The 16,852-nt window shown below is 48.8% G+C and overlaps 1 protein-coding gene across 4 annotated transcripts in view; it reads right to left on the reverse strand.

The window, feature by feature from the left end:
- Positions 1–16,852, reverse strand: part of UBN2 (ubinuclein 2) — a 624,092-nt gene that overhangs the window by 304,566 nt on the left and 302,674 nt on the right. The gene's annotated exons all lie outside the window — the stretch shown is intronic.

The raw sequence follows: 16,852 nt of genomic DNA on the forward strand, positions 1-16,852 counted from the left end.
CGTTCCGTCATGAGCCCGTTGGCTCATTAGAACGTTCAGCACAGCGCAGGAATCTGAGCCGCGCTGAAGGTGTTAATCACTGTATTTGGAGCATAATCACAGAGTATACTTTAGATCCTGGTATCATCAAATACTAAGGTTGGTGATGATGTGCTAATCTCTGGAACACTAGAGCAATCATTACTGTTAAGGATTCAAATGTATTTATCCAGCTTTAGAAAACCATAAAAGATGCACAAGTAATTATATTTGCACAGAAGAAAAATCAAATAAATAAAGTGAAATAATTAAAACAATCCAACTATCAGTGGCTTAATAAGGGGGGGGGGGGGGAGAGAGAAGGGGAGCTGGGATTAAAATATTTTTCCTGAACATCTGATTGGAATCAAATACTTTTAAATCATCCTGAGTGCCTGTATTGCCAACCTGCCTGAAACTCAGTGGGGGACAAGACCAGGGTTTAGACTTAGTGCCCATTGAAGCATCAGTGAGGGATTCACTGAATGAAAGCAAGGGCTGAGAGAAGGTTTGTCCAGATTGGAAATTTTCTGTGAGGACATTTGTCTTTACCTCAATGGAAAGCAGTTTGATGGTCTAAGGAGCTCAGTTGCATGACAAATTAACACAGCAAATTCAAACCTATATCAGGGGAAGAATCAACCCCAGGTGCCTCCTGTAAGGCTATCATGGGCACAGTGTGTGGGGGCAGGGTCGGGCGGTTGCATCATCTTCATTCACACCAATGTCATCTACAAGTGGTGGCAAGCTATGGTCAGACTCAGAACCAAAAAAGACAATGGAAGCTCTGAGGGAGACTATGCGGTAGTGGAATCACAGAGTCAGGCTCAGGCAGTGTGAGGTCTACATGGAGGGTAGCAGATCAGGAGTGCGACCTTGTCTGGGTCAAGGAAATGCCAGTTAGGGGTCAGACATTGATGTCTGTATCAGAATCTCCTCTGGCAGCACAACATAAAATGATTGAGGTTTCCATGATTGCGGCCAGGCTTTACAGATGTTTTTTGCTTTTAAAGTTTTATTTTCACGTATTGTAAAACTTTGGCATAGAATCATACAAATGCTCTCTATGGGCATTTAGGGTCAGAGAGTAATGTTAAGTATCCATTGTACAGAGTCACAAAATAAGACACTCAAGAAGAAAGTAGAGGAAAAGTAAGTATTTCCCCAGATGTGTACAGGTCTCAAAACAAACCCAAAGTACATTATATGTGGTAGTGTGGGCGAGCAACCTTAGGCCCAACACAGAGTGTAGACATGTGTTGAGTACACAATGATCGATAAATGACACGACTCAAAAGGTAGATCAACACCAATTTTATAAAACATAAGCTGTAAGTTTTATTTTAAGGCCAAGATCTTCACAAAAAGGTAAGCATGTTTTTCAAGCAAAATACTTTAATCTTTTAAAAGGCTACTTGCAATTTGCAAACAGTTCAATGTTAGCCTATGGAGGAACATAACAATGCGGTTTCACAAGTTAAGTACCCAACTTACAGTTCCAGTTTTAGGGGGGTTAAGGTCAGCAGAGGGTAAGGTTCCGCTGAGCACAAAGTCAGCGGCAAAGGGGCGGCCAAGTGCAGAAGTCAAATGGTGTGGCGCAGCGGCTAGGGCGACTGACTCTGGAATCTGGGGATCACGGTTCGATCCCCTGGGCCGGCGGAAGATTAGCCCAGCACCATGTGACTCTGGGCAATAGCTTGCTTAATCTTCCCAACAGCCCCCAGCGCCTAGAGACCCTTACGGGTGATTGTGCGCTTTACAAATGTGGATTATTATTATTATTAAATTCGAAAATGGACCCATTGTGTTTCAATGGAGACTGGTGGTGTGCTTGAAGCGACACTGCTTGAAGGCAAGTTAATTGGTTGCTGGGGCCAAACTTCGGGGGTTAGAGCAAGCACGGGGGGCACAAGCAGCACCACAAATACACTACCAGTGGCACAGGGGCAGCAGGGTGCAAATACAGCATCGGGAACCCAATGCTTTTCAATGGAGACACTCGGTTGGACAAACAGGCAGCAGGCGTCAAACCAGAGGCAGCACAAAGGAAACCAGCAATAGCAGAGTTAAGTTGAGGTGTTGTGGGTCGTAGGTACCTAGTCGGTCGAGCTCCTCAAGGCATAAGGACTTTAGGTGCGATTTCGGACTCATCTTACGTGTGCCGGTCGCGGTCGGAGGAAGCCTTTGGATTCACACTTTAGGAGTAGTCGTGGAGTCCAGGAGGGGTCAGAAAACACTGGACTTAGACTCAGGGTCACTGGAGAACCTTTTCTGGATCGGTGGGCCACCTGCACACAGGCTGGAGACATCTAGTGCAGAGTGGCCAAGGATCACGATCGGAGTGGGGGTCCTTGTTGTGGTTTTCTATGTGGACAGAGCCACTCTCCTCTGGAGTTCTGGTCTTCTTCAGAAGCAGGCATTCCTCCCAGGGGTTTGTGGAGGTCGTGGACTGCTAGACAGGTGTAGTTTTTTCTCAGGATGATCAAGGGCTGCAGACAGGCCAGTAGGGCTGGGGCGATGTCAGTAGGCAAATTCAGTCTTCTGCACGGTGGCGTCTTCATCCTTTTTTGTTCTTAGGTCGACAGGAACTAGTTTCAGGGTCTGGGGAAGCCACCTAAATACTCAATTTAGGGGAGTGTTAAAGGAGTGTCAGGTAGGGCCAATGGGCAACGAAACTGGGTTTTCAACAACCTCAATTATACCACCGTCCTGTGGGAGGGTGCATGGTCCTAGCCCTGATTGGAGGAGTCCACCATCTTCAAGTTGGAGGGGACTGAAGTGTGTTCTCTCATCTCGCCCCGTTCATCTTAGCGGTGGAGTTTGCAGAGGTAGGCACACCTATTCTTCCTAGCTTTCCCACTGGTTTTCCCATGCAAAGTAGGGGTGTAAACTGGGGTGTTGCCATCTGCTGCTAGCAGCAAAGGCTGGGTGTCACATTACAAAGGAGACAGGGCTTTGAAGCTTCCCTCTCAAGTACTGTCCCCATCCTGGGGGAGGAGGTGTGACAGCTCTGCTGAGGATGTGCTTCGTTGTTGGTCCCAGAGAGCAGTGGCTCTTGATCTTGGGGTCCAGAAACATGTCTGGCAGTGGCAGGCTGTCTAAAGCCAGTCTGTGACCACACCAGGGTTGGTAGATTTTCATGAGGTGCTGTATGGGTACGTTTCAATAAATCCCAGACTGGCATCAGAGTGGGTATATTGAGAGGAGTAGTTTGGTACTAAATGCTCCTGGTTTCAGAGTAGCCATCATGGTGCTGAGTAAATCGACTTGTCCAGTTTCCAGCCAATGTACTCTCTCTGACTTCCCAGGCACTTACAATATCTAAGAATACACTTAAATATTGTAGGGGCATATCTGCCCATGCAGATATGCCCAAACTTGTGACAGAGCACGCTGCCTTAAGGATGTAAGGCCTGCTAGAAGGGTGACTTGGCTATACCTTAAGCAGTGCTAGTTGGCATGGCACACCAGCAGGGTGCCATGTCAACTGTTTTGTCTGCACCAGGTCAGAATGCTGCAGTGGCAGTCTGTATGGCCTAGGTGAGGGGTCCCTAAGGGATCCTCTTCAGTCCCAGGTACCTTTTACTAGGGACTTACACAGGGCCTGAAAGGCCAATTTGTGGAACAGTTTTAGGTAAAGAACACTGGTACTGGGAACCTTGACAGCAGAGACCCAGTACTCTACAGCCAAAGTTGCATCAAAAGCCAGGCACAAAGTGTGTGTACGGGGGGGGGGGCGGTCCTGCAAGAAAACTCAATTTTCTCACAGTGTTTGCTATGAAACACCATAGGTTTCAGTAAAGCCATTATACAGCTGGGGAACTCAAGATGACCAGTGCATACCCTAAGATGGCTTTCCTGTTCTCCTGCAATATCTAGTAATAGAACTAGACATCACAAGTGCAGATCTTCTCATGCAGATATGACCTCACATGCAACCTGTAATGCGCCCTGCCTTAGGGCTCTTAAGGTTTGCTGTAGAGGTGACTTACGTATAGTACATGCAGATTAGGGGCATTGCACACAGGCAGTGCGCAACATTGTGTTTTCAGAGGGGCTTGCACCCTTTCAAGCATTCTGCAATGGCAGTCTGCATGCGCTTTTTGTATGGGTCCCTAAGGGTGGCATACGGCATGCTGCAGCCCTTAGGGACCCTGCTTAGAAACCATGCCCTAGCCAGGAGTACCATTTACTAGGGACTTACAAATTAGACATTTTGTTTTTAAGGGAAAGAACACTGGCACTGGCGCCTGGTTAACAGGCTTCAGCGCACTGTCAATCGAAAAACAAACATCTAGTAGTTTAAATGATGGAAGTAGGAGGATATCTGCAAAGAAATCAAGCTTCTTAAAAGGAGCAAATATTTTATATTCAGGGTGTGCAGTTTCTGCTTTATGGTCAATAAGGATCATCTCTGGGCGTGAATCCTGCGTGTGTAGTCTGTGTGGATAGCTTGTCCCTCAAAACAGGGACCACCATGTTTATGGGGCCACTGAAGAATGCATTCCATATCCAGATAGTTAAATATCTTGGCGATCAGGGAACTCAGTGGTGACCCGAGCAGGGGCAAGGTGACAGTGCACAGTAAATCACAAAGAATGAAGACCGGAGTTTTGAAACTTTAAAATATTCATCTAAAACCACCCACACAACGAATTCCAAATTACTCACCTGTTATCAGGAGAGAACCCAGTGCTGCATCTTTTAGCCCAGCACTGAACCTGAAAAGTAATTTTAACCGTACTTACCAGTAACTTGAATTTCCTTCCATAGTAATCCATTGTCTGGTTTTCACCTGAAAAGATTCCAAGTGTCGATTTTCTAAAACTACAACTATTCCTTAACCCCTTCCATGCTCATGACGGAACGGTTCCGTCATGAGCGTCGGTTGGCCTGTGCTCATGACGGAACCGTTCCGTCATGGTTCCATAGGCCCAATGGAACGTTCAGCACAGCGCTGGAATTTGCGCCGCGCTGATCGGGTTAAAAATCGCCTGAATGACAAACGCATTCTTTCAATCAGGCGATAACACCAGTGCTGGATCCAGGATCCAACACAGAGTAAGAAAAAGTAACGATAACAGTACTTACCTGCTAAGTGAATTTCCCCCCATAGGATAACATTGGTAATTCTATGTGAAAAAGTGTCAACTTTTAAAATACAATAATATTCCTTAAAAATCACTACTGTAACCAAAACGCTTTTACTGAACTGGATACAGGAGATGTCCCAGGACTGAATCTAGGATCCAGTCCTGTGGTTAGAATAGTATTTAACTAAAGTAACTCATTCTTAGAAAGTATATTTTGATACCTTTTTGGTTCTACAATAAAAACAACCATATATTTTGATACAAAACAAGTGGCCTAGAGTTCAGTTCTTGAGTGTGTGAGACCATTTGCCGAATGAGTGAGTACAACAAATGCTTTGCACTGTCCTCTGATACTGCCTTACTGCTCGACCAAGCTACCACTTTGGAGAGTAAGGTTATATCTAACTTTGGCCTCTGCCAAACCTCTCGGGACTGTGGATTCTGCACACTGTACCTTACTTTGGTCCAGTATATACAGAGCCACATTCTTAAAAGTCCTGGGCCCATGACATTGTGAGACACTTTAAAAATTCGAACCGAAGATGCCACCTCCTTAACCATCCCTCAGGGTCCACCAGGCAATGATCTAGCTGTTTCGCTCTGACAGCCCTTACATGAACCATAGTTGCAGATTTCTTAAACCAATTTGCAATGAATTCACTTAGATGGATATAGGGTACATTTTAAGTTCTGTGCTTATTTACAAAGTTCTATGGCTTCAGGATCTGGGCGACTGTGGTCTCTGAGGCAGCAGGTGGGGTTCGACCTACTTCGGTCTGTTTGCCAAGTGGAGACTTTGCACGTTCCAGTGTCCTGATCCATATGAGTTTGTGGTGGGGTTTTATTGGATTTATCCCTACCCCACGGTTTCAGATAGGTTTGTGCACCCCCTGATATCACTAGCTCAGTCTCTAGCAGTCTACTATGGGTGTCTCAAATAAGTTACTCAATAGTTTGACAACTGAGAGAGATGGTGAGAGTCTGGAGGGGTGGCAGTGGGTGGGGCAGTAAAATGGAGTAACATTGTGCTAGGGCTCGTGGGGCTGAGCTCCCGTCTACGGCCTTCGCCAAGTCTGGGCTACCCCTAGGGCACTAAAAGCAGGGTGGATATCCTTAATCCAGGAAGTGCGTTACGCAGATGTTTAGCGCCCCTGTTGCATGGCATACTTCAAAATCTCATAGGGAGGGGTTCAGCAGCTCAACTCTCCGCCTTGCTGTCTTGCAACGCATCACACTGGGCCAACTGGGTGCCGCTGGGCCTCGCTTCTCAGTCCAGCTTACTGCAGCGTGACCTGGGGTTCTCCACGCGGACATCAGCAAGATGTCCTCTTTCCGCCCAAGGGCATTCCACAGGGCTCTGTGCACCTGGAGCTTGCTGCCATATTTGGGGACGTAGGAGACTGACTTACAATAATAATAAAAATCCACATTTGTAAAGCGCAAACAATCACCCGTAAGGGTCTCTAGGCGCTGGGGGCCGTCAGGAAGATTAAGCAAGCTATTGCCCAGAGTCACATGGTGCTGGGCTAACCTGCCCCCGGAGCAGAGGATCGAACCGTGATCCCCAGATTCCAGCGTCAGTCGCCGCGGCGCCACACCACCAATATGGTGCAAACTTATTTAAGTGATGCACCTTGCACTAATCCAGGCAAGCCTTACGGTGATTTTAGTGGTCTTTGATACCCTTCAGGCTTCTCTTGAAGGAGCGTTAAGCATATTTAATCAAAAGTGTAAATTAGATGAGTGTACCACACAGTGTTAATGAAAAATAAGTATTTATTACACAACACAATCACTAACACACTGGTGTAGCTCCTAGCCAGAGATATCAACAATACACAAGAAAATACTTAAACAAAATTAGGTAAGTAGCACAAATATACACTGGTATCCAGGGAGAGACGAAATCATATACAGGGGAGACCAATTCGTATACTAAAGTAGTGGAACGCGAATTGCAAGGAAGAATAGGACTTGGACCAGAGAATTCAGAGGAGCTGGGAGAACCAGGACCCACCAGCGGTAAGTACCCAGGAACCTCACAGAGGCTGTGTGCAGAGTGGAGACACAGCTGCATGCCTAATGACAGTCTATGGAGAAGTCATGGATGCAGTTAAAAAATCTTTTTTTAAAAGGACCCTTCCCAGACGACCCAGAGGAAACCCTTTGGAGGACGGAAGGTTGGAGAGCCACACCACCTGTGGATGCCCTAGGAAGCAGGTTACTTGCACCAGAGAAGCCAGGTGCATAGAGGTGAATTGACGTCAACCTCCAGTAGATGACAATGGAAGACTTGGGAAGAAAGGTCTCTGGAGAAGTCTCTAAAGATGTCCAGTGGAATCTAAGGTGGATTCTTGAAGAGGAGAACATGCAAGCAGAGGGGACAGAGTCTATGCCACTCGGAGGTGACTAGGAGGCACGGAAGCACAATGCCCACCCTTGATAGGGAGCTCAGGAGCTTGTCTTTGCAGCTGCCGGGACCAGGCCACTCTGAGAAAGACCCGGAGCTGTGCATGAGCGGTCCCACGTCAGATGTCGTGTCTAGGTGGTCAGTATCTGGCAGGAGCACCAACAAGCCGTGGTAATGAACAAGATGCAATAGTTGGGACCAGCAAGGTCCAAGGGACTCACTAAGTGCAGGAGAATCAGAGCAGGCCCTGAGCAAGCAAGGGCACTCAAAGCACGAGAAGACCCTCAAGAGAAACCACAGGCCGAAGGCACAGGAGTCGCAAGAGAACCTCAGGCAGCTCACCAAAGATGGGGGCCCATGGTGCAAGGAATGCAATGAGGATGTTGATCTTCGAGGGATGAGGTGTTGGAGGCTAGAGCTTCTTTTAGCCAAAAGATCTCGGGAGTGTAGAGCCAACAAGCCTTGGCAACGGCAAGTCAAAGCAGTGCACAGGTGTTTGGTCCCAGAGGGTCAGTAGGATCCTGTTCTTCAAATTGCAGGGAAGACGGGTCAGGGCTCTGGAGAGCCACAGAACCACCACCTGTGTTGCCGAGCCTCTGGAAGTCCATAGGACAGGAGCAGCAGACCGTTCAGCTTTGTTGCAGTGCTTGCAGATGCAGGGGGACTAACTCCTTCACTCAAAGGGAGATTTCTTCTTCATAAGTTCTTGATGCCCACAGGTCTTTTGGAGAACATGAGTGAAGCACACAGAGACGAAGCATATGACTTGAAGATTTGCGAGAGCAGGAGCTGCAGGAGTCTTCCTTGTTGCAGTTGCGGTTCCTGTCGAAATCCAAGTCTACAGACGGTCGAAGAGTGTCTTGGTTGAGGTGAGTCTTGTTCCACAACGAATCTGAGGACCCACCCACCCGGGGTGAGGGTGGGGTCACGGGTAGGGCTGGGGGGTGACACCTTAAATACCCAAGGAAAGGGTTTGAACGATTTGGGGATCCCCCCCCAAAAGGAGGGGGTGGACAGAGAGAAGGATACTCCCCTGTCTTTTGTCCAGTTTCTTCTCAGAGCGGGAACCAGGGGTTCCTGAACTGGCTCAATGCAGTGTATACAAGGAGGCCCCCAAATGTGCCCTTCAATGCAGTCTGGTGATGCTGGAATGTCTGGGAGGTGGTGTCACCTCCCTGTGACAGGAAACATTTTGTTCTATCTTCCCCTACTCAAGATCAGCAGCCGGCGGGCAGAACAGTGTCTTTGATCAACAGCAGCACTAGTTTGCTAGCAGACCCTGAAAGGCTGTAACCGGAAATACAGGGGGTTTCCCCTAATGGGCCCCCAGTTCATGGAATCATTGCTCCATCACTAGAATCAGTGTTAGGGTTAGATTCCAACAGGTTTGATACAAAACATAACCTGGTTCGGCGCAGACAATATATAGTTAGACTGATGTCCACTATATGTCATAAAATGTCTGCCCACGCTTAAAAAAGCCTTGAGAATCGACTCTGAGGTTTGTAGGGCTGTCCTGCTCATGCCAGGGCACCCTCACACTTAAAATCAAGCACCCTGCCCTTAGGACTGAAGGGCCTACCACAGGGGTGACATACAGGTTTTAAGTGTAGTGACCTCAGCTATATGAAAACATATCTGTCATGAGAGGTGCAAGTAGGCCTGTAGCCTGAGTTTAGGTGGACTCCCATGGGTGGCACAACACATGCTGTAGCACATGGAAGACCCCTGGTGTACCCATGTCTTGGGTACCTTAGTACCATATACTAGGGACTTATAAGGGTACACCAGTAACCAATTGTGGAGGTACAATCCCCCCACCCACAGACTACGTTAGAAAAAACACTAGCGAAGCTCTAATCAAGTGGCCTGGTTTTAACTAAGACAAACTGATTTTTCAAGTACAAGCACTTTTCTTTTCCCAGCGGCTATTTAGGTCTTTAATAAAAATATCCAATTAAAATTATCATACACAAAGAGTCAACATGGCACACATCCCCGTGGGCCATGCCTACAGCCCACTCTCCTGGCATAGGTCAGCCACCTCTCTAACTGGGTGCACTATACCAGTGGTGAGGGTACAGGTGCATGAGCCCTCTCCTACAGTGTCTAGGCCAATTCTTAGATATGGTGAGTGCAGTAATGCCATTAAGAGTATATGGGTTTTGGAGTTTGTCATTACGAACTCCATGGCACCCTAATAGCTTTACTGAAAACTGGGAAGTTTGTTCTCAAACTTCTCAGCACATTAAACTGACACTGATGTGATTGTGGGATTTCATAAAATGCACTCATAGGGCATCTTAGAGATGCCCCCATTAAAAACGACCAGCCATTGGTGGGTTCCCTGACTGGTACACACCAGCCTGCCACCACAAGACATGTTTCTGACCCCTGTGGTGGGAGCCATCGCTCCCTGAGCCCAAAAACAAAGCCTTTCGTGGGCAGAGATGACCACACCTCCCCCAGGTCAGGAAGAGCCATCAGTGGCAGGGGAGCTTCAAAGACCTAGCAGCCTTTGTAATGCAACCCGCAGCCTCTCCAGCAATTAGGAGCAGGCCCCCTTCCTTTCTCCCCTCCTTTTCGTCAGGAAGACAGGCGGGAGACAATAGAGCAGCCTAGAAGGTGTGCCCACGTCTGCAAACTCCACCCCTCTGGTGGTGGAAGCAAGGTGAAACCCACTCTTCAGTGGCCGCCATCTTGCAGATGGCAGGCACTCTCCAATCAGGGATTGTGCACACTCCCCCACATGGGGTGAGCACACCAAGGGGGTAGTCACCCTAAGGTCAGTAGCCATTGGCTACGGACCTGGAGACCCCTTAAACGCCCCCTAAATACAGTATTTAGGGGTCAGCCCTGAACCAAGAAGGCAGATTCCTGCAACCTACGAAGAACAAAAGAACACGTCCAGCATAGTAGACTGCAGAGAATAACTGGCTTGGCGCCAGCCCTACCGGCCTGTCTGCAGTATCCAGATATCCTGCACCAAAAGTCGCCTTGTCCTGCAGCCTGCGACCTCCAGAACCCCTGAGGACTGACTGCCTTCAAGAAAGTCTTGATCTCCTGTGAACAGCAACCACGAGTGGCCCGGTCAGGTAAAATCGGACACCCTTGCATCCAGCTGCCCTGCGCCCGGGAGAAGAGAACTCAAGGTACAGGTACAACTACGTCCCTGAGCACTCCAATTTACCTGCCCAGCTGAGGGTTCCTCCAAGAAGGCTTACTGGACCGAGTGTGCAGCCAAAATCCCAAACCAGTAATTCCCATTGAAAACAATAGGGCATCCGACGCCAAAACAGCACCAACCCACCCCGGCGCTGCTGTGGGTGCACCTTATGTGCTAAACTGGATCCCCCTTTGCCCCGAGCTTAAGTTCAGGAGCTTTGGTCCCACAACCTTGTGGCCTGCTAATGTGCCGCCATTAACCGGAGGCCCCCCATCCCTCATTGGATAACAATGGGCCTCAGCACTCTGCACCTGGCCGCCCTAGTGCCGCTGAGGGTGGTCTGAGAGTATATCCTCGACCCTGTGGGATCTCGATTCTAACCCAACTCCCACAAACAAGTACTTACCAGTAAACCGATAACTTCATTTCCTCTCATAGGATTGCATTAACTGCTTTTCTTTGAAAATTCTTTGAAGTGTGAAGTTGGCTTGTATGGAGACTTGAAAAATGGCACATGTACCAAACGTGAATTACTTTACTTTTGTCTAAGAAATGACTCAGTGCGGTATCTAAGCATATCACACTGACTAGCAAAAGTAAATAAAAAAGTAATCCATGAAGTAACGAGTATTGTAATCTACAAAGTAACTGCAAGTAATTCTGAATATTGACTTACCAACTGCCTTTGAACCTGCATTCAACTGTAATTAATTGCATAAGTATTGCAAAGTATTAATTCACTTACCAGCACCAGGCCTGCTTCGCTTCTAGAAATAAAATAACTAAATAATATTTTTATTCAAATTTGTCTAAGTTCAGTCTGAGTGTGTGACATCATTACTTGCCTGAGTTTGTACAATAAATGCTTAACGCTACCCTCTGATAAAGCCTTACTGATCGCCCACCCTACCACAAATAGAGATTAAGGTGCCATCTACTTTTACCTCTGCCTACCTTTGGGGTTTCACTGGTCTGTGCACACTATACCTCATTTTGGTATAGTATATACAGAGCCAGCTTCCTACACATATCCCTTACGAACAATTTGCAGGACCACCTTGCGATGTTTTGGCCTGCCAATCCAGTTAGAATAGTCGGATCCTGCCTCCCATCGGATGGCTGTGCTCCAATAAAACCACACTAAAGAGGTTTGGCAGATTGGGTTCCAGGGTGGGTAGTGGACTGGGGCGGCCAGTTGACCTTACTGTGGGGGCAGTGTGCACCACAGATTCAATCGCAAAACTGCTGGGCACCTGTAGGGAACTGGCTCTATATATACTACTCCAAAATGAGATATAGTGTGTATAGAGACTAAGTGACCCCAGACGTAGGCAGAGGTTAAAGTTAGATAGAACCTTACTCTCTATATGAGGTAGAGTGGTCGAGCAGTAAGGCAGTATCAGAGGACAGTGTTAAGCATGTGATGTACACACTCAGTCAGCAAATGAATTCACACACTCAATATCTGAACTCTAGGCCAATTGTGTTTGTATAAAAATATATATGGTTTTATTTTTAGAACCAAGCAAGCCTGGCACAGGTAAGCATTATATACTTCCCAGTAGTAAGATACTGGATATGGAACAGTTTGAAAATGCAATAGAAATTGTACGTGGTTTGATTTACAGGAGATGCAGTAGGTTGCAACACTTAGCAAATACAGTACATTGAAATGAGTAGGCTTTCTCAGAAAATTACAGGTACGTTACTTTTTATGCTACTTTTCTAACTCAGTGCTGGATACCTGGATTCAGCACTGGGACATTTCCTGTAAACAGGTAAGTAATTACGTTTTAGTTATTCGCATTATTTTTTAAAGAATATCTTTAGATTTCAAAACTCCACAAACTTTTTGGAAGAAATTTGTCAATGTTATCCTATAGAGGAAAAACAGGTTATCGGTTCACAGGTAAGTAATCGACTGTAGGAGTTCCGTTTCTGGGTTTAGACTCAGGGGTCCCCCAGGGTCAGTGATGCACTGTTGTTGCACCCTCAGCGGCACTAGGGCAGCCGGGTGCAGAGTTTTGCGGCCCAATGTTATCAAATGGGGGATAGGGGGCCTCCGGTTGGTAGCTGCTGGCAAGCAGGCCACTGTGTTGTGGGAGCAAAGCTCCTAGGGTTAAGGTCAGGGCAAATGGGGAAACAAAGGTGCACCCTCAGCGGCACTGGTGCGGCCGGGTGCAGAGTGCTGTTTCGACATCGGGCACCCTGTTGTTTTCTATGGAGAACCTGCAGTTTGCAAAAGCACAGCAGGCAGGGAGACAAAGGACTTCTGGGTGCGACCACCACTTGGAGAGCTAAGTTGGAAAGTTAAGGGTTGGTTAGGCACTGTCGGATTGGGCACAAAAGGCCGTGGAGCATCAGATGCAGGGGTGCGTTTTGGGGGCGGATCGTCTTACCAGCTCCTGGTCGCAGTTAGGGAGGCCTTCTGGATTTAGGCAGCAGGCGTCGGCTGGAGGCATGAGGCAGGTCAGGGGTCGCCGGATCACGGGTCAGGATCAATGGGGTGACCTCCTCGTGGTATTTTCCCGCTCGGGCCGGGTTCAGCGGGTGCAGAGTGTGCTGGATTTGTGGTCTGTGGCTGCTGCCAGAGATTGCAGTTGAGCAGATCCGGTGTTCACAGGAGAAGCAGTCTTTGGAAGTGAAGGCAGGCCCGCCCTCTGGGGTTTTGAGGTTGCTGGCTGCAGGTTCACTGGAATTTCGCAGGAGCAGGTTCGAGGGGAGACCAGCAGGTAGGGCTGGGGCCAAGTCAGTGGGAGTCTTCCTCTTGTTAGCTGGCTGCACGGTTGTCCAGCTGGATCTGCGGAAGCAAGGTACAGGGTACCCCCTAAATAATAGATTTAGGGGCGTTACAGGTATGTAATGGGCAGGGACCAATGGGTTCCTTCCCTGCGGTGGGTACACCCCCTATCGTGTCACCCTCCAGTGGGAGAGGGCAGGAGCCTGTTCCTGGTTGGCTAAGTCCCCCATCTTCAAGAAGGCGGGGACTTCAACTCACCTCTCCCAACGGAGGGGAGTAGTTGGCAGAGGTGGGCACACCTCTTTCCCTAACTTGTTTTTCCCGCCCAAAGTGGGGGAAGAACCTATGGGGACCAGTTGCTGAAAGCAGCAAATGGTCTGGGGAGGCTCACAAAGGCGGCATGCCTTTGAAGCTTCCCCTTCGTGAGCCCTGCCCATTCTGGGGGGGGGGGGGGGGGGGGGGGGGGAGGCTTGGCACCTCGTCCCAGGATGTCCATTGTTTCAGGCCCCCCAAGAGCAGCAGGCTCTCGACCCAGGGGTCCAGAAACATGTCAGTTGGTGGCAGCCTAGGCATCCACTCAGTCAGGTCACTAGGAGTTGGTTGAGGTTCAGGGGGCATCTCTGAGATGCCCCCTGTTGTGCATTTTACATTAAATCCAACACTGGCATCAGTGTGGGTTTAATGTGCTGAGAAGTTTGATACCAAACGTCCTGTAGGAAGGTGGCTACCTGACTATGGTTACCCCAGATTTTTTGCCTTGTGTTTAGCTGGTTTTCGACTTAGTTGGCCTGGTTCCCTGCTAATCAGGGCCCCAGGCTATCTGCTCTCTCTGTAAAATGGATTCCATGTACCCTAGGTGCATAACTAGATTGGCTTGGGTCACCTTATCAGCCCCTGTACAGAGCACTATAGGTGCCCAGGGCATAGGTGCATCCAAGGCCTACCAGGGGCTGCAGCATATCTTTTGCCACCCCTGGCTGGCTATCTAAAATTGACACAACTGGCTGATCACTCAGCTGGGGCAAGGTGGTGTAATCACCCCTTGCTTAGATATAGTATGCCTATATCTAAACCTATCTGGACACATATAAACCTGTGAGCCACTCCTATGGCAGGCCTTAACAATCCTGAAGGCAGAGTGCGTGGTTTAATGTGAGATGGTGCTCTAGCATGAGCTGAGCCTGTCTGCAGCTGTCGGGACCAATTCCCTTAGCTGTTCCGGGATAATGCCAAACCATATACTATTAAGTGCATTATAATCCTCGCGGTTATATGTCAACTTTGGTTTGGCTTTATCAAAACATGTCGTGTAAGGTGTCATACGATTTGGAATACTACCCCCTCGCCAGTCCTGGCGACGGGGGTAGCATTCCACCCCTCTAGAGGGGACGACATGTTACTTTTGCTAAAACGCGGTTGATTTAAAATGAGCCTCAGATCCACAAAATGGATGCCTCTGCCACAGACACGGGTCTGGCCTCCTGCTGCTGACCGAAACTCAGCATATGGTGGCCTGGACAAAGAGTTTCCTGTCGCAGGGCGGTGTCAAACCACCCCAGACAGGAGATAGTGGATTGTAGTAGGGAGGTTTCAAAGAAACCAGACACTGCCTGGGGAGCACAAGGCTGCCCCTTGCATAATCCGGCCAAACCGGTTCTGGGGCCTCCCAGCCCCTGTCCCAGCGCGGCCTGGATCAAAGGAAAGGGGTGTAACCACCCCCTTCCTGGGTCCCACCCATAGGAGGGGACCTAGCAGGATGTCCAGCCCACCAGATTCGAATAAGAGTGGGAGCAGTGCCAATGCAACTCAGATCATCCTGAAGAAACATAAGAAACGAATTCTGGACCCTTCGACATTCTACTCAACATAGAAGACTGAAGAATCTCCCTTGTGGTCAAGGAGTGACCACCCTGTGCTAACAGGCAACATCCAGCCCTCGACCCCTGCTTTGTTGCAGTTCCCGCCGGAACTCGAGCGACAGAGATCGACGAGATCAAGCTTGCCTGCCTTCTCCCAGCCCGATCCACAGTCCCTGCAGAGCTGAGACCAGTGGAGGCGACCGGAAGCGTGGGGCACGCCATCTTGAAAAGGCCACGAGACGCTGACCGTGCAGCCCACGAGTGATCCTCCAAGCTGTGCACCGGGGTCTGAGAAGCCCCCACCCCGAGCTACACTTGCACCAAAGCTACCCCCTCCACACTCGAGTGCTGCGTGGGGCCCTTCTGCTTGTTTTGGCTCGACGCGTTGGCCCGGTCACTTGCCAGCTGGCTTGTGGCCCCTGTGCCGACGAAACTTGAAATACGACTTGCTTTTCTGGTTGCTCCAGATCTGCACCAGCTCCTGTGAAAAGGAGCCCCCACTCTGACCCTCCTGTTTCGAGTGATAAGCAATCTCCCGGTTCCGCGTGGATTGCTTTTGCCAAGTGCTGTTTGCTGCAATCTTGAAGCCGACGGTGCTGACGGCGAGAGCCTACGTGGGACAGATTGTGACCTGCTCCTGGACGTCGCAGATGCCCCAGAGCCCACGTGACAGCGGAGAGAAGCCTATCGACAACCACCTGATTGCGCCCGACATTGCCTGGTTCCACCCTGGTCACTGCTGAGTGACCCAGACTCTGTCCCCTCTGCTTTCAGGTACTTTTCTACTTCGATCCACCCTTGGATCGCACCGGACACTTCTGCTTCACATAGCCTGCAGCTGCAACAGCTTCAAGCACCAAGAGCCTGCGTGTCAAAACCCGACGCCACTTCGACCCTGTGCACCCACGGCCTGTGGGTGAGGTAACATTGCAACGCCGGTGTTCCCACACTGGTACACACCTCTAGGGTCTGTGTCTTGAGTTTGGTTCCTCTAGGTTCAGCGGAAGTATCTTTTAATTCACTTTGTGTAACTTTTACGCACCATTGACATTGCATTGGTGCAAGCCGCACTTTCCGTGCTGCACCCGTCTCCTGTGGGCTACTCCCGACTTCAGCATTGCTAGTCCTGACTGCTCCCAGCGAATCTCTAGGCCCTAGGCCTAACCACTGTTCGATTGGTATCTCTTATACCACTTTCTTAATATATGGTTTGAGTGGCCACCCGCCCTCATCCATAATTGTGCAACTTTGTATGTTATACTGTGCTTTTGATTTAACGCTTGTGCCCCTTTCCTCAAAAAGAGTACTGGGGAGTAATTTAGTAATAAATACATATATTTTTATAATATATACTTGTGTGGTGTCCTTTCATTTGATTACAGGATTGTATGTGGTAAAACAGCTCGCTTAACACGACCTCTTAAGTTAAGCCTTTAAGGCTGCTTAGTCCATGCTACCTCTAGGATAGCTTGTCTAACAAGGTTGACTTACAACCAGACATCTTTGGGGTTTGTTTGGACTGATACACAGTGGTTCCAGAATTGGAAACACTACATATCAGGCCAA

Source organism: Lissotriton vulgaris, chromosome 1_1 (assembly GCF_964263255.1).
Source record: "Lissotriton vulgaris chromosome 1_1, aLisVul1.2, whole genome shotgun sequence".
NCBI lineage: Eukaryota > Metazoa > Chordata > Amphibia > Caudata > Salamandridae > Lissotriton > Lissotriton vulgaris.